We start from the raw sequence: 22,182 nt of genomic DNA on the forward strand, positions 1-22,182 counted from the left end.
TATGGTATCGCGTTGTAAACAATTTAATACCCACTAATCATCGCCTGGCGGCCATCCTCCTATGGCCCTCGGCTGCTTGCGGCCGATGTGGTGACGTAGACACCAGAGAGCATCGTCTCCTATGCCCTCACGTCACAGAAGTGTGGGACCTTGCACGTGTGCTATTAACGCTGATCGGTGGGACTACACTGGACTATGTGTCAGTCGACTGGTTCCTTAACCCTGGTATTCAGACCAACCCCCGAACACGACGTAAAGCAATGGTGTGTCTCTTGGGCCAAACCATTTTCACGATCTATGACCTTTGCCTCGCAGATGCTGTCTCTTTCATGGACTACCTTTGGAGCCAGCATCGCCTGGCGGAATCTGACCGGAAATATACCATTACTTTTGCAAGATTTCTTAAAGTTGCAATGGTTCATGGTTATCAAAAGGTGTTCCGGGCTAACTAAGGCACCTCGTATAAGAATTGCCTGAGTGTACCCCTGGATCTTTGTCACTCGGACTTTCAAACTACCCTTGACTTACCCATACCCCAGATTTGATATTGGCCTTCTGGGCATCACTAGAGTAGACTGTTCTGTGATACTGATAATATGGAAATTGGTAACATGCGAATTGTGTGAACCTTGTATGAAAAATTATTGGAAAATTGGAAAACGCATAATCTATCTTAGAGGATTATTACTTTGTTAATTCTATGGGCGATGGGATTATCTCGCCAGTTCGTTTGAGTGTGCTGCGTCGCTGTTTTTTATTTTTATTTTGCCTTCATTTCTGTCTTTATTTATTTCTTTCTATTTAGTTTTTAAAATCATCACTTGCCTCACACCTGCAGAGGGAGGTGTGTTTCTGAGTAGTGTGTCGTCGCCCCCTGAGGCATAGCAGAGTATGCCTCCGCTTTTATTTTCGGTTTATGGCAATAAGTCTTGCTACTAACAACACCCTGCTTTACGTGCTGCGTCGACACTAGAGGATGGTGGCATTTTTGGAGAGGAAAAGGTAGGGCTATAGGGGAGGTAGGAGGGAAAAAAAGTGTAGTATCTGTTATTATCAGCTTAATATCTGATACGTCCTGCATCACACGACCAGAATATTAAACTCATTTTTGGCTTCTGACGGAGTGCTAGGGGCTTGCTCCACCTCTGTAGCGGGTTGGCCCGGCATTGCAGTACCGCCGGGATCGGCCCACCTAAAATTAATTAAAACACAGCCTGAAATGGGTTAACATTCTGCAGTGATCAGATATTCCGCTGGTAGCAAAACTTGTCGTAGTTGTTGATGTGCCCAGTAGTTAGTTGCTTACACACCACGATTTCTTTTAATTAATTTAAGATTATCTTAAGTAATTTTTTTTTTTTTTTTTTTTTTGCGGTTAGCCGGACCGCACTTGCAGCCGCATTACGCTAGGCTGGTAATTTATGGGGGCACAGGACAGTGCCTTCGGATGCCTCGTTAGCGTCTCTTATGGTCTGGTCACAGATAATTTTAATTAAATTGTTTGGAGTTATAACCTTAGCTCCTCGCGAACGTCGTCGTCGTCGCCGCCGCACGCACGCAGAATACGTGTGTACACACGCACACACACATATGCAGTAGGTGGTGGACGACGTAAGCACTCGGCTAGGTGTAGCTCGCGCCAGTATAGCTCGCACCGGCCTGACGCTGCTGTGGGGCGGCCTCACGGCTTCTCCACTGCCCTGGCAGCTAGCGGCGTTCAAATAGGAGTCGCAGTTCACTCCTCGACATGGAGGGTAGTACTGGGCTGTTGACGAGTGCTCTCGTATATTGTCGTTCCTTCCGGCACTTGCTTTTGCGATGTTTTCGACGGTCGCCTGTTGCCATATCAGCCCGCACCACCGTATGTCACTCCCTCATGTGGAACGCACACGCTGCAAGCATTTAGGCCCTGACACTGCGGTTTTTCATCTCTGGCGGTACTCCGCAAGGATACCGCCCTTCGATTGTGCCATTCCAGCACTAATCGAAGTGCTAGGTTTTCCGGCCTGTTAGGAGACCGCTTCTGCAAAATGTGCGAGGAGATTTTTGCTGGTTGCGAGCTACCCGCCGATTTTCTAGCTGTACGTATTGGCTTTAATCCAAAGGTCACAGGTCACTGATGGGCTAAAGACGTACGTCCCATCACCGTTCTTAACACTGATTATAAGTTGGTGGCACGAAGTGTGGCTTCACGTCTTAAACAGGGAATGAATAAGGTACTTTGTCCCACTCAATCATGTGGCGTTTCGAATCGAACCACCTTCACCGCTGCTTCTATATACCGTGATGCTGTCTTACTCACTCACCGCCGACGCTCGAACCCCGGCTGCAATTGATCCCTAGATTTCGCCGGTGCCTCCGATAGGGTCTCCCATCCTACCTGCTGGCCGTTATGTAGCGGATGGGTTTCGGGGAGCACTTCATAAGAGTCATCCGGCACTTCTGGGATGGAGCAAATTCCACAATCATTGTGAACGGTTGCAGATCACGACCAATTCCCATCAGACGATCAGTTCGACAAGGGTGTCCCTTGTCAGTGTATTTTATCGCTTTGGCGCTGTACCCCATGCTGCGTGACATCGGACGGATGGTCGATGGTGTTCCTTTCCCAGGCGTCACCTTCCGCAGTGTGGCGTAGGCGGATGGTGTAGGTGTGTTTGTAGCAAACGCCAGGGACATCGATTCGGTTCGCCGAGTCCTCCACGTTTATGAACGAGCATCTGGTGCCATGTTAAAATCCAACAAAATGGTGCTAATCCCACTAGGACCACGATCATTGACCATCGAACGCGCATGCTACCGGATTGTAGGGGAACAACGTATCTTGGGTCTTGAGGTGACTGCCTGTCCACAGCGCATGTTAACACTCACGTGCAGGCGGATTCTCACGCGCATCAGAGGACTTTGCGTGAGTCACACTGATCAACGACTCGACCTCCATCAACGAATCCAACTGATTAATACTTACATCCTATCACGGGCATGGTATGTAGCACAACTCCTTACGCTACCGAAACAAACCAGCAGAGCCATCTCACAAACAGTATATTGCCTATTGTGGCGGCGTGCACTATTCAAAGTTGATGCACAGACTTGTACACTGCCAAAAGTCGATAGTCGCCTTGGACTCATTGACTTTCCCCACAAATGTGCGGCAATCCTGATTCACCGTATCGCCACTTTGCGTGAGATTGACCCAGGTGGGACAACAGCGGTGCTTTTCGACCGTTATCGCCTACAATCGGCGCGTGCACCAGTATGCTTGACACATATTCCATTCCGGATGACGACAGTCAAGGACTATCACCTCAATCAAAGTTACATCCTAGCAGTGGCCACCGACAAGGCACGCACATCGAAGCGCCTTTACTAGGCGCTTCGAGGCCAGCTCACACCACACAAATTGGAGGACAGACGACCGTCGGTCATCTGGCACCACGCTTGGGCTAATATCAACCACCTAGCCCTTCCCACAGAAGTTTCAGCGCTATGGTATCGCGTTGTAAACAATTTAATACCCACTAATCATCGCCTGGCGGCCATCCTCCTATGGCCCTCGGCTGCTTGCGGCCGATGTGGTGACGTAGACAACAGAGAGCATCGTCTCCTATGCCCTCACGTCACAGAAGTGTGGGACCTTGCACGTGTGCTATTAACGCTGATCGGTGGGACTACACTGGACTATGTGTCAGTCGACTGGTTCCTTAACCCTGGTATTCAGACCAACCCCCGAACACGACGTAACGCAATGGTGTGTCTCTTGGGCCAAACCATTTTCACGATCTATGACCTTTGCCTCGCAGATGCTGTCTCTTTCATGGACTACCGTTGGAGCCAGCATCGCCTGGCGGAATCTGACCGGAAATATACCATTACTTTTGCAAGATTTCTTAAAGTTGCAATGGTTCATGGTTATCAAAAGGTGTTCCGGGCTAACTAAGGCACCTCGTATAAGAATTGCCTGAGTGTACCCCTGGATCTTTGTCACTCGGACTTTCAAACTACCCTTGACTTACCCATACCCCAGATTTGATATTGGCCTTCTGGGCATCACTAGAGTAGACTGTTCTGTGATACTGATAATATGGAAATTGGTAACATGCGAATTGTGTGAACCTTGTATGAAAAATTATTGGAAAATTGGAAAACGCATAATCTATCTTAGAGGATTATTACTTTGTTAATTCTATGGGCGATGAGATTATCTCGCCAGTTCGTTTGAGTGTGCTGCGTCGCTGTTTTTTTTTTTATTTTGCCTTCATTTCTGTCTTTATTTATTTCTTTCTATTTAGTTTTTAAAATCATCACTTGCCTCACACCTGCAGAGGGAGGTGTGTTTCTGAGTAGTGTGTCGTCGCCCCCTGAGGCATAGCAGAGTATGCCTCCGCTTTTATTTTCGGTTTATGGCAATAAGTCTTGCTACTAACAACACCCTGCTTTACGTGCTGCGTCGACACTAGAGGATGGCGGCATTTTTGGAGAGGAAAAGGTAGGGCTATAGGGGAGGTAGGAGGGAAAAAAAGTGTAGTATCTGTTATTATCAGCTTAATATCTGATACGTCCTGCATCACACGACCAGAATATTAAACTCATTTTTGGCTTCTGACGGAGTGCTAGGGGCTTGCTCCACCTCTGTAGCGGGTTGGCCCGGCATTGCAGTACCGCCGGGATCGGCCCACCTAAAATTAATTAAAACACAGCCTGAAATGGGTTAACATTCTGCAGTGATCAGATATTCCGCTGGTAGCAAAACTTGTCGTACTTGTTGATGTGCCTAGTAGTTAGTTGCTTACACACCACGATTTCTTTTAATTAATTTAAGATTATCTTAAGTAATTTTTTTTTTTTTTTTGCGGTTAGCCGGACCGCACTTGCAGCCGCATTACGCTAGGCTGGTAATTTATGGGGGCACAGGACAGTGCCTTCGGATGCCTCGTTAGCGTCTCTTATGGTCTGGTCACAGATAATTTTAATTAAATTGTTTGGAGTTATAACCTTAGCTCCTCGCGAACGTCGTCGTCGTCGCCGCCGCACGCACGCAGAATACGTGTGTACACACGCACACACACATATGCAGTAGGTGGTGGACGACGTAAGCACTCGGCTAGGTGTAGCTCGCGCCAGTATAGCTCTCACCGGCCTGACGCTGCTGTGGGGCGGCCTCACGGCTTCTCCACTGCCCTGGCAGCTAGCGGCGTTCAAATAGGAGTCGCAGTTCACTCCTCGACATGGAGGGTAGTACTGGGCTGTTGACGAGTGCTCTCGTATATTGTCGTTCCTTCCGGCACTTGCTTTTGCGATGTTTTCGACGGTCGCCTGTTGCCATATCAGCCCGCACCACCGTATGTCACTCCCTCATGTGGAACGCACACGCTGCAAGCATTTAGGCCCTGACACTGCGGTTTTTCATCTCTGGCGGTACTCCGCAAGGATACCGCCCTTCGATTGTGCCATTCCAGCACTAATCGAAGTGCTAGGTTTTCCGGCCTGTTAGGAGACCGCTTCTGCAAAATGTGCGAGGAGATTTTTGCTGGTTGCGAGCTACCCGCCGATTTTCTAGCTGTACGTATTGCCTTTAATCCAAAGGTCACAGGTCACTGATGGGCTAAAGACGTACGTCCCATCACCGTTCTTAACACTGATTATAAGTTGGTGGCACGAAGTGTGGCTTCACGTCTTAAACAGGGAATGAATAAGGTACTTTGTCCCACTCAATCATGTGGCGTTTCGAATCGAACCACCTTCACCGCTGCTTCTATATACCGTGATGCTGTCTTACTCACCCACCGCCGACGCTCGAACCCCGGCTGCAATTGATCCCTAGATTTCGCCGGTGCCTCCGATAGGGTCTCCCATCCTACCTGCTGGCCGTTATGTAGCGGATGGGTTTCGGGGAGCACTTCATAAGAGTCATCCGGCACTTCTTGGATGGAGCAAATTCCACAATCATTGTGAACGGTTGCAGATCACGACCAATTCCCATCAGACGATCAGTTCGACAAGGGTGTCCCTTGTCAGTGTATTTTATCGCTTTGGCGCTGTACCCCATGCTGCGTGACATCGGACGGATGGTCGATGGTGTTCCTTTCCCAGGCGTCACCTTCCGCAGTGTGGCGTAGGCGGATGGTGTAGGTGTGTTTGTAGCAAACGCCAGGGACATCGATTCGGTTCGCCGAGTCCTCCACGTTTATGAACGAGCATCCGGTGCCATGTTAAAATCCAACAAAATGGTGCTAATCCCACTAGGACCACGATCATTGACCATCGATCGCGCATGCTACCGGATTGTAGGGGAACAACGTATCTTGGGTCTTGAGGTGACTGCCTGTCCACAGCGCATGTTAACACTCACGTGCAGGCGGATTCTCACGCGCATCAGAGGACTTTGCGTGAGTCACACTGATCAACGACTCGACCTCCATCAACGAATCCAACTGATTAATACTTACATCCTATCACGGGCATGGTATGTAGCACAACTCCTTACGCTACCGAAACAAACCAGCAGAGCCATCTCACAAACAGTATATTGCCTATTGTGGCGGCGTGCACTATTCAAAGTTGATGCACAGACTTGTACACTGCCAAAAGTCGATAGTCGCCTTGGACTCATTGACTTTCCCCACAAATGTGCGGCAATCCTGATTCACCGTATCGCCACTTTGCGTGAGATTGACCCAGGTGGGACAACAGCGGTGCTTTTCGACCGTTATCGCCTACAATCGGCGCGTGCACCAGTATGCTTGACACATATTCCATTCCGGATGACGACAGTCAAGGACTATCACCTCAATCAAAGTTACATCCTAGCAGTGGCCACCGACAAGGCACGCACATCGAAGCGCCTTTACTAGGCGCTTCGAGGCCAGCTCACACCACACAAATTGGAGGACAGACGACCGTCGGTCATCTGGCACCACGCTTGGGCTAATATCAACCACCTAGCCCTTCCCACAGAAGTTTCAGCGCTATGGTATCGCGTTGTAAACAATTTAATACCCACTAATCATCGCCTGGCGGCCATCCTCCTATGGCCCTCGGCTGCTTGCGGCCGATGTGGTGACGTAGACACCAGAGAGCATCGTCTCCTATGCCCTCACGTCACAGAAGTGTGGGACCTTGCACGTGTGCTATTAACGCTGATCGGTGGGACTACACTGGACTATGTGTCAGTCGACTGGTTCCTTAACCCTGGTATTCAGACCAACCCCCGAACACGACGTAAAGCAATGGTGTGTCTCTTGGGCCAAACCATTTTCACGATCTATGACCTTTGCCTCGCAGATGCTGTCTCTTTCATGGACTACCTTTGGAGCCAGCATCGCCTGGCGGAATCTGACCGGAAATATACCATTACTTTTGCAAGATTTATTAAAGTTGCAATGGTTCATGGTTATCAAAAGGTGTTCCGGGCTAACTAAGGCACCTCGTATAAGAATTGCCTGAGTGTACCCCTGGATCTTTGTCACTCGGACTTTCAAACTACCCTTGACTTACCCATACCCCAGATTTGATATTGGCCTTCTGGGCATCACTAGAGTAGACTGTTCTGTGATACTGATAATATGGAAATTGGTAACATGCGAATTGTGTGAACCTTGTATGAAAAATTATTGGAAAATTGGAAAACGCATAATCTATCTTAGAGGATTATTACTTTGTTAATTCTATGGGCGATGGGATTATCTCGCCAGTTCGTTTGAGTGTGCTGCGTCGCTGTTTTTTATTTTTATTTTGCCTTCATTTCTGTCTTTATTTATTTCTTTCTATTTAGTTTTTAAAATCATCACTTGCCTCACACCTGCAGAGGGAGGTGTGTTTCTGAGTAGTGTGTCGTCGCCCCCTGAGGCATAGCAGAGTATGCCTCCGCTTTTATTTTCGGTTTATGGCAATAAGTCTTGCTACTAACAACACCCTGCTTTACGTGCTGCGTCGACACTAGAGGATGGTGGCATTTTTGGAGAGGAAAAGGTAGGGCTATAGGGGAGGTAGGAGGGAAAAAAAGTGTAGTATCTGTTATTATCAGCTTAATATCTGATACGTCCTGCATCACACGACCAGAATATTAAACTCATTTTTGGCTTCTGACGGAGTGCTAGGGGCTTGCTCCACCTCTGTAGCGGGTTGGCCCGGCATTGCAGTACCGCCGGGATCGGCCCACCTAAAATTAATTAAAACACAGCCTGAAATGGGTTAACATTCTGCAGTGATCAGATATTCCGCTGGTAGCAAAACTTGTCGTACTTGTTGATGTGCCTAGTAGTTAGTTGCTTACACACCACGATTTCTTTTAATTAATTTAAGATTATCTTAAGTAATTTTTTTTTTTTTTTTTGCGGTTAGCCGGACCGCACTTGCAGCCGCATTACGCTAGGCTGGTAATTTATGGGGGCACAGGACAGTGCCTTCGGATGCCTCGTTAGCGTCTCTTATGGTCTGGTCACAGATAATTTTAATTAAATTGTTTGGAGTTATAACCTTAGCTCCTCGCGAACGTCGTCGTCGTCGCCGCCGCACGCACGCAGAATACGTGTGTACACACGCACACACACATATGCAGTAGGTGGTGGACGACGTAAGCACTCGGCTAGGTGTAGCTCGCGCCAGTATAGCTCGCACCGGCCTGACGCTGCTGTGGGGCGGCCTCACGGCTTCTCCACTGCCCTGGCAGCTAGCGGCGTTCAAATAGGAGTCGCAGTTTACTCCTCGACATGGAGGGTAGTACTGGGCTGTTGACGAGTGCTCTCGTATATTGTCGTTCCTTCCGGCACTTGCTTTTGCGATGTTTTCGACGGTCGCCTGTTGCCATATCAGCCCGCACCACCGTATGTCACTCCCTCATGTGGAACGCACACGCTGCAAGCATTTAGGCCCTGACACTGCGGTTTTTCATCTCTGGCGGTACTCCGCAAGGATACCGCCCTTCGATTGTGCCATTCCAGCACTAATCGAAGTGCTAGGTTTTCCGGCCTGTTAGGAGACCGCTTCTGCAAAATGTGCGAGGAGATTTTTGCTGGTTGCGAGCTACCCGCCGATTTTCTAGCTGTACATATTGGCTTTAATCCAAAGGTCACAGGTCACTGATGGGCTAAAGACGTACGTCCCATCACCGTTCTTAACACTGATTATAAGTTGGTGGCACGAAGTGTGGCTTCACGTCTTAAACAGGGAATGAATAAGGTACTTTGTCCCACTCAATCATGTGGCGTTTCGAATCGAACCACCTTCACCGCTGCTTCTATATACCGTGATGCTGTCTTACTCACCCACCGCCGACGCTCGAACCCCGGCTGCAATTGATCCCTAGATTTCGCCGGTGCCTCCGATAGGGTCTCCCATCCTACCTGCTGGCCGTTATGTAGCGGATGGGTTTCGGGGAGCACTTCATAAGAGTCATCCGGCACTTCTTGGATGGAGCAAATTCCACAATCATTGTGAACGGTTGCAGATCACGACCAATTTCCATCAGACGATCAGTTCGACAAGGGTGTCCCTTGTCAGTGTATTTTATCGCTTTGGCGCTGTACCCCATGCTGCGTGACATCGGACGGATGGTCGATGGTGTTCCTTTCCCAGGCGTCACCTTCCGCAGTGTGGCGTAGGCGGATGGTGTAGGTGTGTTTGTAGCAAACGCCAGGGACATCGATTCGGTTCGCCGAGTCCTCCACGTTTATGAACGAGCATCCGGTGCCATGTTAAAATCCAACAAAATGGTGCTAATCCCACTAGGACCACGATCATTGACCATCGAACGCCCATGCTACCGGATTGTAGGGGAACAACGTATCTTGGGTCTTGAGGTGACTGCCTGTCCACAGCGCATGTTAACACTCACGTGCAGGCGGATTCTCACGCGCATCAGAGGACTTTGCGTGAGTCACACTGATCAACGACTCGACCTCCATCAACGAATCCAACTGATTAATACTTACATCCTATCACGGGCATGGTATGTAGCACAACTCCTTACGCTACCGAAACAAACCAGCAGAGCCATCTCACAAACAGTATATTGCCTATTGTGGCGGCGTGCACTATTCAAAGTTGATGCACAGACTTGTACACTGCCAAAAGTCGATAGTCGCCTTGGACTCATTGACTTTCCCCACAAATGTGCGGCAATCCTGATTCACCGTATCGCCACTTTGCGTGAGATTGACCCAGGTGGGACAACAGCGGTGCTTTTCGACCGTTATCGCCTACAATCGGCGCGTGCACCAGTATGCTTGACACATATTCCATTCCGGATGACGACAGTCAAGGACTATCACCTCAATCAAAGTTACATCCTAGCAGTGGCCACCGACAAGGCACGCACATCGAAGCGCCTTTACTAGGCGCTTCGAGGCCAGCTCACACCACACAAATTGGAGGACAGACGACCGTCGGTCATCTGGCACCACGCTTGGGCTAATATCAACCACCTAGCCCTTCCCACAGAAGTTTCAGCGCTATGGTATCGCGTTGTAAACAATTTAATACCCACTAATCATCGCCTGGCGGCCATCCTCCTATGGCCCTCGGCTGCTTGCGGCCGATGTGGTGACGTAGACACCAGAGAGCATCGTCTCCTATGCCCTCACGTCACAGAAGTGTGGGACCTTGCACGTGTGCTATTAACGCTGATCGGTGGGACTACACTGGACTATGTGTCAGTCGACTGGTTCCTTAACCCTGGTATTCAGACCAACCCCCGAACACGACGTAACGCAATGGTGTGTCTCTTGGGCCAAACCATTTTCACGATCTATGACCTTTGCCTCGCAGATGCTGTCTCTTTCATGGACTACCTTTGGAGCCAGCATCGCCTGGCGGAATCTGACCGGAAATATACCATTACTTTTGCAAGATTTCTTAAAGTTGCAATGGTTCATGGTTATCAAAAGGTGTTCCGGGCTAACTAAGGCACCTCATATAAGAATTGCCTGAGTGTACCCCTGGATCTTTGTCACTCGGACTTTCAAACTACCCTTGACTTACCCATACCCCAGATTTGATATTGGCCTTCTGGGCATCACTAGAGTAGACTGTTATGTGATACTGATAATATGGAAATTGGTAACATGCGAATTGTGTGAACCTTGTATGAAAAATTATTGGAAAATTGGAAAACGCATAATCTATCTTAGAGGATTATTACTTTGTTAATTCTATGGGCGATGGGATTATCTCGCCAGTTCGTTTGAGTGTGCTGCGTCGCTGTTTTTTTTTTTTATTTTGCCTTCATTTCTGTCTTTATTTATTTCTTTCTATTTAGTTTTTAAAATCATCACTTGCCTCACACCTGCAGAGGGAGGTGTGTTTCTGAGTAGTGTGTCGTCGCCCCCTGAGGCATAGCAGAGTATGCCTCCGCTTTTATTTTCGGTTTATGGCAATAAGTCTTGCTACTAACAACACCCTGCTTTACGTGCTGCGTCGACACTAGAGGATGGCGGCATTTTTGGAGAGGAAAAGGTAGGGCTATAGGGGAGGTAGGAGGGAAAAAAAGTGTAGTATCTGTTCTTATCAGCTTAATATCTGATACGTCCTGCATCACACGACCAGAATATTAAACTCATTTTTGGCTTCTGACGGAGTGCTAGGGGCTTGCTCCACCTCTGTAGCGGGTTGGCCCGGCATTGCAGTACCGCCGGGATCGGCCCACCTAAAATTAATTAAAACACAGCCTGAAATGGGTTAACATTCTGCAGTGATCAGATATTCCGCTGGTAGCAAAACTTGTCGTAGTTGTTGATGTGCCCAGTAGTTAGTTGCTTACACACCACGATTTCTTTTAATTAATTTAAGATTATCTTAAGTAATTTTTTTTTTTTTTTTTTTTTTGCGGTTAGCCGGACCGCACTTGCAACCGCATTACGCTAGGCTGGTAATTTATGGGGGCACAGGACAGTGCCTTCGGATGCCTCGTTAGCGTCTCTTATGGTCTGGTCACAGATAATTTTAATTAAATTGTTTGGAGTTATAACCTTAGCTCCTCGCGAACGTCGTCGTCGTCGCCGCCGCACGCACGCAGAATACGTGTGTACACACGCACACACACATATGCAGTAGGTGGTGGACGACGTAAGCACTCGGCTAGGTGTAGCTCGCGCCAGTATAGCTCGCACCGGCCTGACGCTGCTGTGGGGCGGCCTCACGGCTTCTCCACTGCCCTGGCAGCTAGCGGCGTTCAAATAGGAGTCGCAGTTTACTCCTCGACATGGAGGGTAGTACTGGGCTGTTGACGAGTGCTCTCGTATATTGTCGTTCCTTCCGGCACTTGCTTTTGCGATGTTTTCGACGGTCGCCTGTTGCCATATCAGCCCGCACCACCGTATGTCACTCCCTCATGTGGAACGCACACGCTGCAAGCATTTAGGCCCTGACACTGCGGTTTTTCATCTCTGGCGGTACTCCGCAAGGATACCGCCCTTCGATTGTGCCATTCCAGCACTAATCGAAGTGCTAGGTTTTCCGGCCTGTTAGGAGACCGCTTCTGCAAAATGTGCGAGGAGATTTTTGCTGGTTGCGAGCTACCCGCCGATTTTCTAGCTGTACGTATTGGCTTTAATCCAAAGGTCACAGGTCACTGATGGGCTAAAGACGTACGTCCCATCACCGTTCTTAACACTGATTATAAGTTGGTGGCACGAAGTGTGGCTTCACGTCTTAAACAGGGAATGAATAAGGTACTTTGTCCCACTCAATCATGTGGCGTTTCGAATCGAACCACCTTCACCGCTGCTTCTATATACCGTGATGCTGTCTTACTCACTCACCGCCGACGCTCGAACCCCGGCTGCAATTGATCCCTAGATTTCGCCGGTGCCTCCGATAGGGTCTCCCATCCTACCTGCTGGCCGTTATGTAGCGGATGGGTTTCGGGGAGCACTTCATAAGAGTCATCCGGCACTTCTTGGATGGAGCAAATTCCACAATCATTGTGAACGGTTGCAGATCACGACCAATTCCCATCAGACGATCAGTTCGACAAGGGTGTCCCTTGTCAGTGTATTTTATCGCTTTGGCGCTGTACCCCATGCTGCGTGACATCGGACGGATGGTCGATGGTGTTCCTTTCCCAGGCGTCACCTTCCGCAGTGTGGCGTAGGCGGATGGTGTAGGTGTGTTTGTAGCAAACGCCAGGGACATCGATTCGGTTCGCCGAGTCCTCCACGTTTATGAACGAGCATCCGGTGCCATGTTAAAATCCAACAAAATGGTACTAATCCCACTAGGACCACGATCATTGACCATCGAACGCGCATGCTACCGGATTGTAGGGGTACAACGTATCTTGGGTCTTGAGGTGACTGCCTGTCCACAGCGCATGTTAACACTCACGTGCAGGCGGATTCTCACGCGCATCAGAGGACTTTGCGTGAGTCACACTGATCAACGACTCGACCTCCATCAACGAATCCAACTGATTAATACTTACATCCTATCACGGGCATGGTATGTAGCACAACTCCTTACGCTACCGAAACAAACCAGCAGAGCCATCTCACAAACAGTATATTGCCTATTGTGGCGGCGTGCACTATTCAAAGTTGATGCACAGACTTGTACACTGCCAAAAGTCGATAGTCGCCTTGGACTCATTGACTTTCCCCACAAATGTGCGGCAATCCTGATTCACCGTATCGCCACTTTGCGTGAGATTGACCCAGGTGGGACAACAGCGGTGCTTTTCGACCGTTATCGCCTACAATCGGCGCGTGCACCAGTATGCTTGACACATATTCCATTCCGGATGACGACAGTCAAGGACTATCACCTCAATCAAAGTTACATCCTAGCAGTGGCCACCGACAAGGCACGCACATCGAAGCGCCTTTACTAGGCGCTTCGAGGCCAGCTCACACCACACAAATTGGAGGACAGACGACCGTCGGTCATCTGGCACCACGCTTGGGCTAATATCAACCACCTAGCCCTTCCCACAGAAGTTTCAGCTCTATGGTATCGCGTTGTAAACAATTTAATACCCACTAATCATCGCCTGGCGGCCATCCTCCTATGGCCCTCGGCTGCTTGCGGCCGATGTGGTGACGTAGACACCAGAGAGCATCGTCTCCTATGCCCTCACGTCACAGAAGTGTGGGACCTTGCACGTGTGCTATTAACGCTGATCGGTGGGACTACACTGGACTATGTGTCAGTCGACTGGTTCCTTAACCCTGGTATTCAGACCAACCCCCGAACACGACGTAACGCAATGGTGTGTCTCTTGGGCCAAACCATTTTCACGATCTATGACCTTTGCCTCGCAGATGCTGTCTCTTTCATGGACTACCTTTGGAGCCAGCATCGCCTGGCGGAATCTGACCGGAAATATACCATTACTTTTGCAAGATTTCTTAAAGTTGCAATGGTTCATGGTTATCAAAAGGTGTTCCGGGCTAACTAAGGCACCTCATATAAGAATTGCCTGAGTGTACCCCTGGATCTTTGTCACTCGGACTTTCAAACTACCCTTGACTTACCCATACCCCAGATTTGATATTGGCCTTCTGGGCATCACTAGAGTAGACTGTTATGTGATACTGATAATATGGAAATTGGTAACATGCGAATTGTGTGAACCTTGTATGAAAAATTATTGGAAAATTGGAAAACGCATAATCTATCTTAGAGGATTATTACTTTGTTAATTCTATGGGCGATGGGATTATCTCGCCAGTTCGTTTGAGTGTGCTGCGTCGCTGTTTTTTTTTTTTATTTTGCCTTCATTTCTGTCTTTATTTATTTCTTTCTATTTAGTTTTTAAAATCATCACTTGCCTCACACCTGCAGAGGGAGGTGTGTTTCTGAGTAGTGTGTCGTCGCCCCCTGAGGCATAGCAGAGTATGCCTCCGCTTTTATTTTCGGTTTATGGCAATAAGTCTTGCTACTAACAACACCCTGCTTTACGTGCTGCGTCGACACTAGAGGATGGCGGCATTTTTGGAGAGGAAAAGGTAGGGCTATAGGGGAGGTAGGAGGGAAAAAAAGTGTAGTATCTGTTCTTATCAGCTTAATATCTGATACGTCCTGCATCACACGACCAGAATATTAAACTCATTTTTGGCTTCTGACGGAGTGCTAGGGGCTTGCTCCACCTCTGTAGCGGGTTGGCCCGGCATTGCAGTACCGCCGGGATCGGCCCACCTAAAATTAATTAAAACACAGCCTGAAATGGGTTAACATTCTGCAGTGATCAGATATTCCGCTGGTAGCAAAACTTGTCGTAGTTGTTGATGTGCCCAGTAGTTAGTTGCTTACACACCACGATTTCTTTTAATTAATTTAAGATTATCTTAAGTAATTTTTTTTTTTTTTTTTTTTTTGCGGTTAGCCGGACCGCACTTGCAACCGCATTACGCTAGGCTGGTAATTTATGGGGGCACAGGACAGTGCCTTCGGATGCCTCGTTAGCGTCTCTTATGGTCTGGTCACAGATAATTTTAATTAAATTGTTTGGAGTTATAACCTTAGCTCCTCGCGAACGTCGTCGTCGTCGCCGCCGCACGCACGCAGAATACGTGTGTACACACGCACACACACATATGCAGTAGGTGGTGGACGACGTAAGCACTCGGCTAGGTGTAGCTCGCGCCAGTATAGCTCGCACCGGCCTGACGCTGCTGTGGGGCGGCCTCACGGCTTCTCCACTGCCCTGGCAGCTAGCGGCGTTCAAATAGGAGTCGCAGTTTACTCCTCGACATGGAGGGTAGTACTGGGCTGTTGACGAGTGCTCTCGTATATTGTCGTTCCTTCCGGCACTTGCTTTTGCGATGTTTTCGACGGTCGCCTGTTGCCATATCAGCCCGCACCACCGTATGTCACTCCCTCATGTGGAACGCACACGCTGCAAGCATTTAGGCCCTGACACTGCGGTTTTTCATCTCTGGCGGTACTCCGCAAGGATACCGCCCTTCGATTGTGCCATTCCAGCACTAATCGAAGTGCTAGGTTTTCCGGCCTGTTAGGAGACCGCTTCTGCAAAATGTGCGAGGAGATTTTTGCTGGTTGCGAGCTACCCGCCGATTTTCTAGCTGTACGTATTGGCTTTAATCCAAAGGTCACAGGTCACTGATGGGCTAAAGACGTACGTCCCATCACCGTTCTTAACACTGATTATAAGTTGGTGGCACGAAGTGTGGCTTCACGTCTTAAACAGGGAATGAATAAGGTACTTTGTCCCACTCAATCATGTGGCGTTTCGAATCGAACCACCTTCACCGCTGCTTCTATATACCGTGATGCTGTCTTACTCACTCACCGCCGACGCTCGAACCCCGGCTGCAATTGATCCCTAGATTTCGCCGGTGCCTCCGATAGGGTCTCCCATCCTACCTGCTGGCCGTTATGTAGCGGATGGGTTTCGGGGAGCACTTCATAAGAGTCATCCGGCACTTCTTGGATGGAGCAAATTCCACAATCATTGTGAACGGTTGCAGATCACGACCAATTCCCATCAGACGATCAGTTCGACAAGGGTGTCCCTTGTCAGTGTATTTTATCGCTTTGGCGCTGTACCCCATGCTGCGTGACATCGGACGGATGGTCGATGGTGTTCCTTTCCCAGGCGTCACCTTCCGCAGTGTGGCGTAGGCGGATGGTGTAGGTGTGTTTGTAGCAAACGCCAGGGACATCGATTCGGTTCGCCGAGTCCTCCACGTTTATGAACGAGCATCCGGTGCCATGTTAAAATCCAACAAAATGGTGCTAATCCCACTAGGACCACGATCATTGACCATCGAACGCGCATGCTACCGGATTGTAGGGGAACAACGTATCTTGGGTCTTGAGGTGACTGCCTGTCCACAGCGCATGTTAACACTCACGTGCAGGCGGATTCTCACGCGCATCAGAGGACTTTGCGTGAGTCACACTGATCAACGACTCGACCTCCATCAACGAATCCAACTGATTAATACTTACATCCTATCACGGGCATGGTATGTAGCACAACTCCTTACGCTACCGAAACAAACCAGCAGAGCCATCTCACAAACAGTATATTGCCTATTGTGGCGGCGTGCACTATTCAAAGTTGATGCACAGACTTGTACACTGCCAAAAGTCGATAGTCGCCTTGGACTCATTGACTTTCCCCACAAATGTGCGGCAATCCTGATTCACCGTATCGCCACTTTGCGTGAGATTGACCCAGGTGGGACAACAGCGGTGCTTTTCGACCGTTATCGCCTACAATCGGCGCGTGCACCAGTATGCTTGACACATATTCCATTCCGGATGACGACAGTCAAGGACTATCACCTCAATCAAAGTTACATCCTAGCAGTGGCCACCGACAAGGCACGCACATCGAAGCGCCTTTACTAGGCGCTTCGAGGCCAGCTCACACCACACAAATTGGAGGACAGACGACCGTCGGTCATCTGGCACCACGCTTGGGCTAATATCAACCACCTAGCCCTTCCCACAGAAGTTTCAGCTCTATGGTATCGCGTTGTAAACAATTTAATACCCACTAATCATCGCCTGGCGGCCATCCTCCTATGGCCCTCGGCTGCTTGCGGCCGATGTGGTGACGTAGACACCAGAGAGCATCGTCTCCTATGCCCTCACGTCACAGAAGTGTGGGACCTTGCACGTGTGCTATTAACGCTGATCGGTGGGACTACACTGGACTATGTGTCAGTCGGCTGGTTCCTTAACCCTGGTATTCAGACCAACCCCCGAACACGACGTAACGCAATGGTGTGTCTCTTGGGCCAAACCATTTTCACGATCTATGACCTTTGCCTCGCAGATGCTGTCTCTTTCATGGACTACCTTTGGAGCCAGCATCGCCTGGCGGAATCTGACCGGAAATATACCATTACTTTTGCAAGATTTCTTAAAGTTGCAATGGTTCATGGTTATCAAAAGGTGTTCCGGGCTAACTAAGGCACCTCGTATAAGAATTGCCTGAGTGTACCCCTGGATCTTTGTCACTCGGACTTTCAAACTACCCTTGACTTACCCATACCCCAGATTTGATATTGGCCTTCTGGGCATCACTAGAGTAGACTGTTCTGTGATACTGATAATATGGAAATTGGTAACATGCGAATTGTGTGAACCTTGTATGAAAAATTATTGGAAAATTGGAAAACGCATAATCTATCTTAGAGGATTATTACTTTGTTAATTCTATGGGCGATGGGATTATCTCGCCAGTTCGTTTGAGTGTGCTGCGTCGCTGTTTTTTTTTTTTATTTTGCCTTCATTTCTGTCTTTATTTATTTCTTTCTATTTAGTTTTTAAAATCATCACTTGCCTCACACCTGCAGAGGGAGGTGTGTTTCTGAGTAGTGTGTCGTCGCCCCCTGAGGCATAGCAGAGTATGCCTCCGCTTTTATTTTCGGTTTATGGCAATAAGTCTTGCTACTAACAACACCCTGCTTTACGTGCTGCGTCGACACTAGAGGATGGCGGCATTTTTGGAGAGGAAAAGGTAGGGCTATAGGGGAGGTAGGAGGGAAAAAAAGTGTAGTATCTGTTCTTATCAGCTTAATATCTGATACGTCCTGCATCACACGACCAGAATATTAAACTCATTTTTGGCTTCTGACGGAGTGCTAGGGGCTTGCTCCACCTCTGTAGCGGGTTGGCCCGGCATTGCAGTACCGCCGGGATCGGCCCACCTAAAATTAATTAAAACACAGCCTGAAATGGGTTAACATTCTGCAGTGATCAGATATTCCGCTGGTAGCAAAACTTGTCGTAGTTGTTGATGTGCCCAGTAGTTAGTTGCTTAGACACCACGATTTCTTTTAATTAATTTAAGATTATCTTAAGTAATTTTTTTTTTTTTTTTGCGGTTAGCCGGACCGCACTTGCAGCCGCATTACGCTAGGCTGGTAATTTATGGGGGCACAGGACAGTGCCTTCGGATGCCTCGTTAGCGTCTCTTATGGTCTGTTCACAGATAATTTTAATTAAATTGTTTGGAGTTATAACCTTAGCTCCTCGCGAACGTCGTCGTCGTCGCCGCCGCACGCACGCAGAATACGTGTGTACACACGCACACACACATATGCAGTAGGTGGTGGACGACGTAAGCACTCGGCTAGGTGTGGCTCGCGCCAGCATAGCTCGCACCGGCCTGACGCTGCTGTGGGGCGGCCTCACGGCTTCTCCACTGCCCTGGCAGCTAGCGGCGTTCAAATAGGAGTCGCAGTTTACTCCTCGACATGGAGGGTAGTACTGGGCTGTTGACGAGTGCTCTCGTATATTGTCGTTCCTTCCGGCACTTGCTTTTGCGATGTTTTCGACGGTCGCCTGTTGCCATATCAGCCCGCACCACCGTATGTCACTCCCTCATGTGGAACGCACACGCTGCAAGCATTTAGGCCCTGACACTGCGGTTTTTCATCTCTGGCGGTACTCCGCAAGGATACCGCCCTTCGATTGTGCCATTCCAGCACTAATCGAAGTGCTAGGTTTTCCGGCCTGTTAGGAGACCGCTTCTGCAAAATGTGCGAGGAGATTTTTGCTGGTTGCGAGCTACCCGCCGATTTTCTAGCTGTACATATTGGCTTTAATCCAAAGGTCACAGGTCACTGATGGGCTAAAGACGTACGTCCCATCACCGTTCTTAACACTGATTATAAGTTGGTGGCACGAAGTGTGGCTTCACGTCTTAAACAGGGAATGAATAAGGTACTTTGTCCCACTCAATCATGTGGCGTTTCGAATCGAACCACCTCCACCGCTGCTTCTACACTCCTGGAAATTGAAATAAGAACACCGTGAATGCATTGTCCCAGGAAGGGGAAACTTTATTGACACATTCCTGGGGTCAGATACATCACATGATCACACTGACAGAACCACAGGCACATAGACACAGGCAACAGAGCATGCACAATGTCGGCACTAGTACAGTGTATATCCACCTTTCGCAGCAATGCAGGCTGCTATTCTCCCATGGAGACGATCGTAGAGATGCTGGATGTAGTCCTGTGGAACGGCTTGCCATGCCATTTCCACCTGGCGCCTCAGTTGGACCAGCGTTCGTGCTGGACGTGCAGACCGCATGAGACGACGCTTCATCCAGTCCCAAACATGCTCAATGGGGGACAGATCCGGAGATCTTGCTGGCCAGGGTAGTTGACTTACACCTTCTAGAGCACGTTGGGTGGCACGGGATACATGCGGGCGTGCATTGTCCTGTTGGAACAGCAAGTTCCCTTGCCGGTCTAGGAATGCTAGAACGATGGGTTCGATGACGGTTTGGATGTACCGTGCACTATTCAGTGTCCCCTCGACGATCACCAGTGGTGTACGGCCAGTGTAGGAGATCGCTCCCCACACCATGATGCCGGGTGTTGGCCCTGTGTGCCTCGGTCGTATGCAGTCCTGATTGTGGCGCTCACCTGCACGGCGCCAAACACGCATACGACCATCATTGGCAACAAAGCAGAAGCGACTCTCATCGCTGAAGACGACACGTCTCCATTCGTCCCTCCATTCACCACTGGAGGCGGGCTGCACGATGTTGGGGCGTGAGCGGAAGACGGCCTAACGGTGTGTGGGACTGTAGCCCAGCTTCATGGAGACGGTTGCGAATGGTCCTCGCCGATACCCCAGGAGCAACAGTGTCCCTAATTTGCTGGGAAGTGGCGGTGCGGTCCCCTACGGCACTGCGTAGGATCCTACGGTCTTGGCGTGCATCCGTGCGTCGCTGCGGTCCGGTCCCAGGTCGACGGGCACGTGCACCTTCCGCCGACCACTGGCGACAACATCGATGTACTGTGGAGACCTCACGCCCCACGTGTTGAGCAATTCGGCGGTACGTCCACCCGGCCTCCCGCATGCCCACTATACGCCCTCGCTCAAAGTCCGTCAACTGCACATACGGTTCACGTCCACGCTGTCGCGGCATGCTACCAGTGTTAAAGACTGCGATGGAGCTCCGTATGCCACGGCAAACTGGCTGACACTGACGGCGGCGGTGCACAAATGCTGCGCAGCTAGCGCCATTCGACGGCCAACACCGCGGTTCCTGGTGTGTCCGCTGTGCCGTGCGTGTGATCATTGCTTGTACAGCCCCCTCGCAGTGTCCGGAGCAAGTATGGTGGGTCTGACACACCGGTGTCAATGTGTTCTTTTTTCCATTTCCAGGAGTGTATATACCGTGATGCTGTCTTACTCACCCACCGCCGACGCTCGAACCCCGGCTGCAATTGATCCCTAGATTTCGCCGGTGCCTCCGATAGGGTCTCCCATCCTACCTGCTGGCCGTTATGTAGCGGATGGGTTTCGGGGAGCACTTCATAAGAGTCATCCGGCACTTCTTGGATGGAGCAAATTCCACAATCATTGTGAACGGTTGCAGATCACGACCAATTCCCATCAGACGATCAGTTCGACAAGGGTGTCCCTTGTCAGTGTATTTTATCGCTTTGGCGCTGTACCCCATGCTGCGTGACATCGGACGGATGGTCGATGGTGTTCCTTTCCCAGGCGTCACCTTCCGCAGTGTGGCGTAGGCGGATGGTGTAGGTGTGTTTGTAGCAAACGCCAGGGACATCGATTCGGTTCGCCGAGTCCTCCACGTTTATGAACGAGCATCCGGTGCCATGTTAAAATCCAACAAAATGGTGCTAATCCCACTAGGACCACGATCATTGACCATCGAACGCCCATGCTACCGGATTGTAGGGGAACAACGTATCTTGGGTCTTGAGGTGACTGCCTGTCCACAGCGCATGTTAACACTCACGTGCAGGCGGATTCTCACGCGCATCACAGGACTTTGCGTGAGTCACACTGATCAACGACTCGACCTCCATCAACGAATCCAACTGATTAATACTTACATCCTATCACGGGCATGGTATGTAGCACAACTCCTTACGCTACCGAAACAAACCAGCAGAGCCATCTCACAAACAGTATATTGCCTATTGTGGCGGCGTGCACTATTCAAAGTTGATGCACAGACTTGTACACTGCCAAAAGTCGATAGTCGCCTTGGACTCATTGACTTTCCCCACAAATGTGCGGCAATCCTGATTCACCGTATCGCCACTTTGCGTGAGATTGACCCAGGTGGGACAACAGCGGTGCTTTTCGACCGTTATCGCCTACAATCGGCGCGTGCACCAGTATGCTTGACACATATTCCATTCCGGATGACGACAGTTAAGGACTATCACCTCAATCAAAGTTACATCCTAGCAGTGGCCACCGACAAGGCAC

General features: G+C 49.6%; 6 pseudogenes; all 6 read left to right on the forward strand.

Annotated features, from left to right (window-relative positions):
- The first annotated feature begins 984 nt into the window (after positions 1-984).
- Positions 985-1,197, forward strand: LOC124721369 (annotated as a pseudogene).
- Positions 1,198-4,471: 3,274 nt separating this feature from the next.
- LOC124721344 lies at positions 4,472-4,684 on the forward strand (annotated as a pseudogene).
- A 3,269-nt stretch (positions 4,685-7,953) lies between these two features.
- Positions 7,954-8,166, forward strand: LOC124721376 (annotated as a pseudogene).
- Positions 8,167-11,436: 3,270 nt separating this feature from the next.
- Positions 11,437-11,649, forward strand: LOC124719711 (annotated as a pseudogene).
- A 3,275-nt stretch (positions 11,650-14,924) lies between these two features.
- Positions 14,925-15,137, forward strand: LOC124719726 (annotated as a pseudogene).
- Positions 15,138-18,412: 3,275 nt separating this feature from the next.
- Positions 18,413-18,625, forward strand: LOC124719734 (annotated as a pseudogene).
- The last annotated feature ends 3,557 nt before the right edge of the window (positions 18,626-22,182 follow it).

The sequence above is a fragment of the Schistocerca piceifrons genome, chromosome 1, assembly GCF_021461385.2.
Source record: "Schistocerca piceifrons isolate TAMUIC-IGC-003096 chromosome 1, iqSchPice1.1, whole genome shotgun sequence".
NCBI lineage: Eukaryota > Metazoa > Arthropoda > Insecta > Orthoptera > Acrididae > Schistocerca > Schistocerca piceifrons.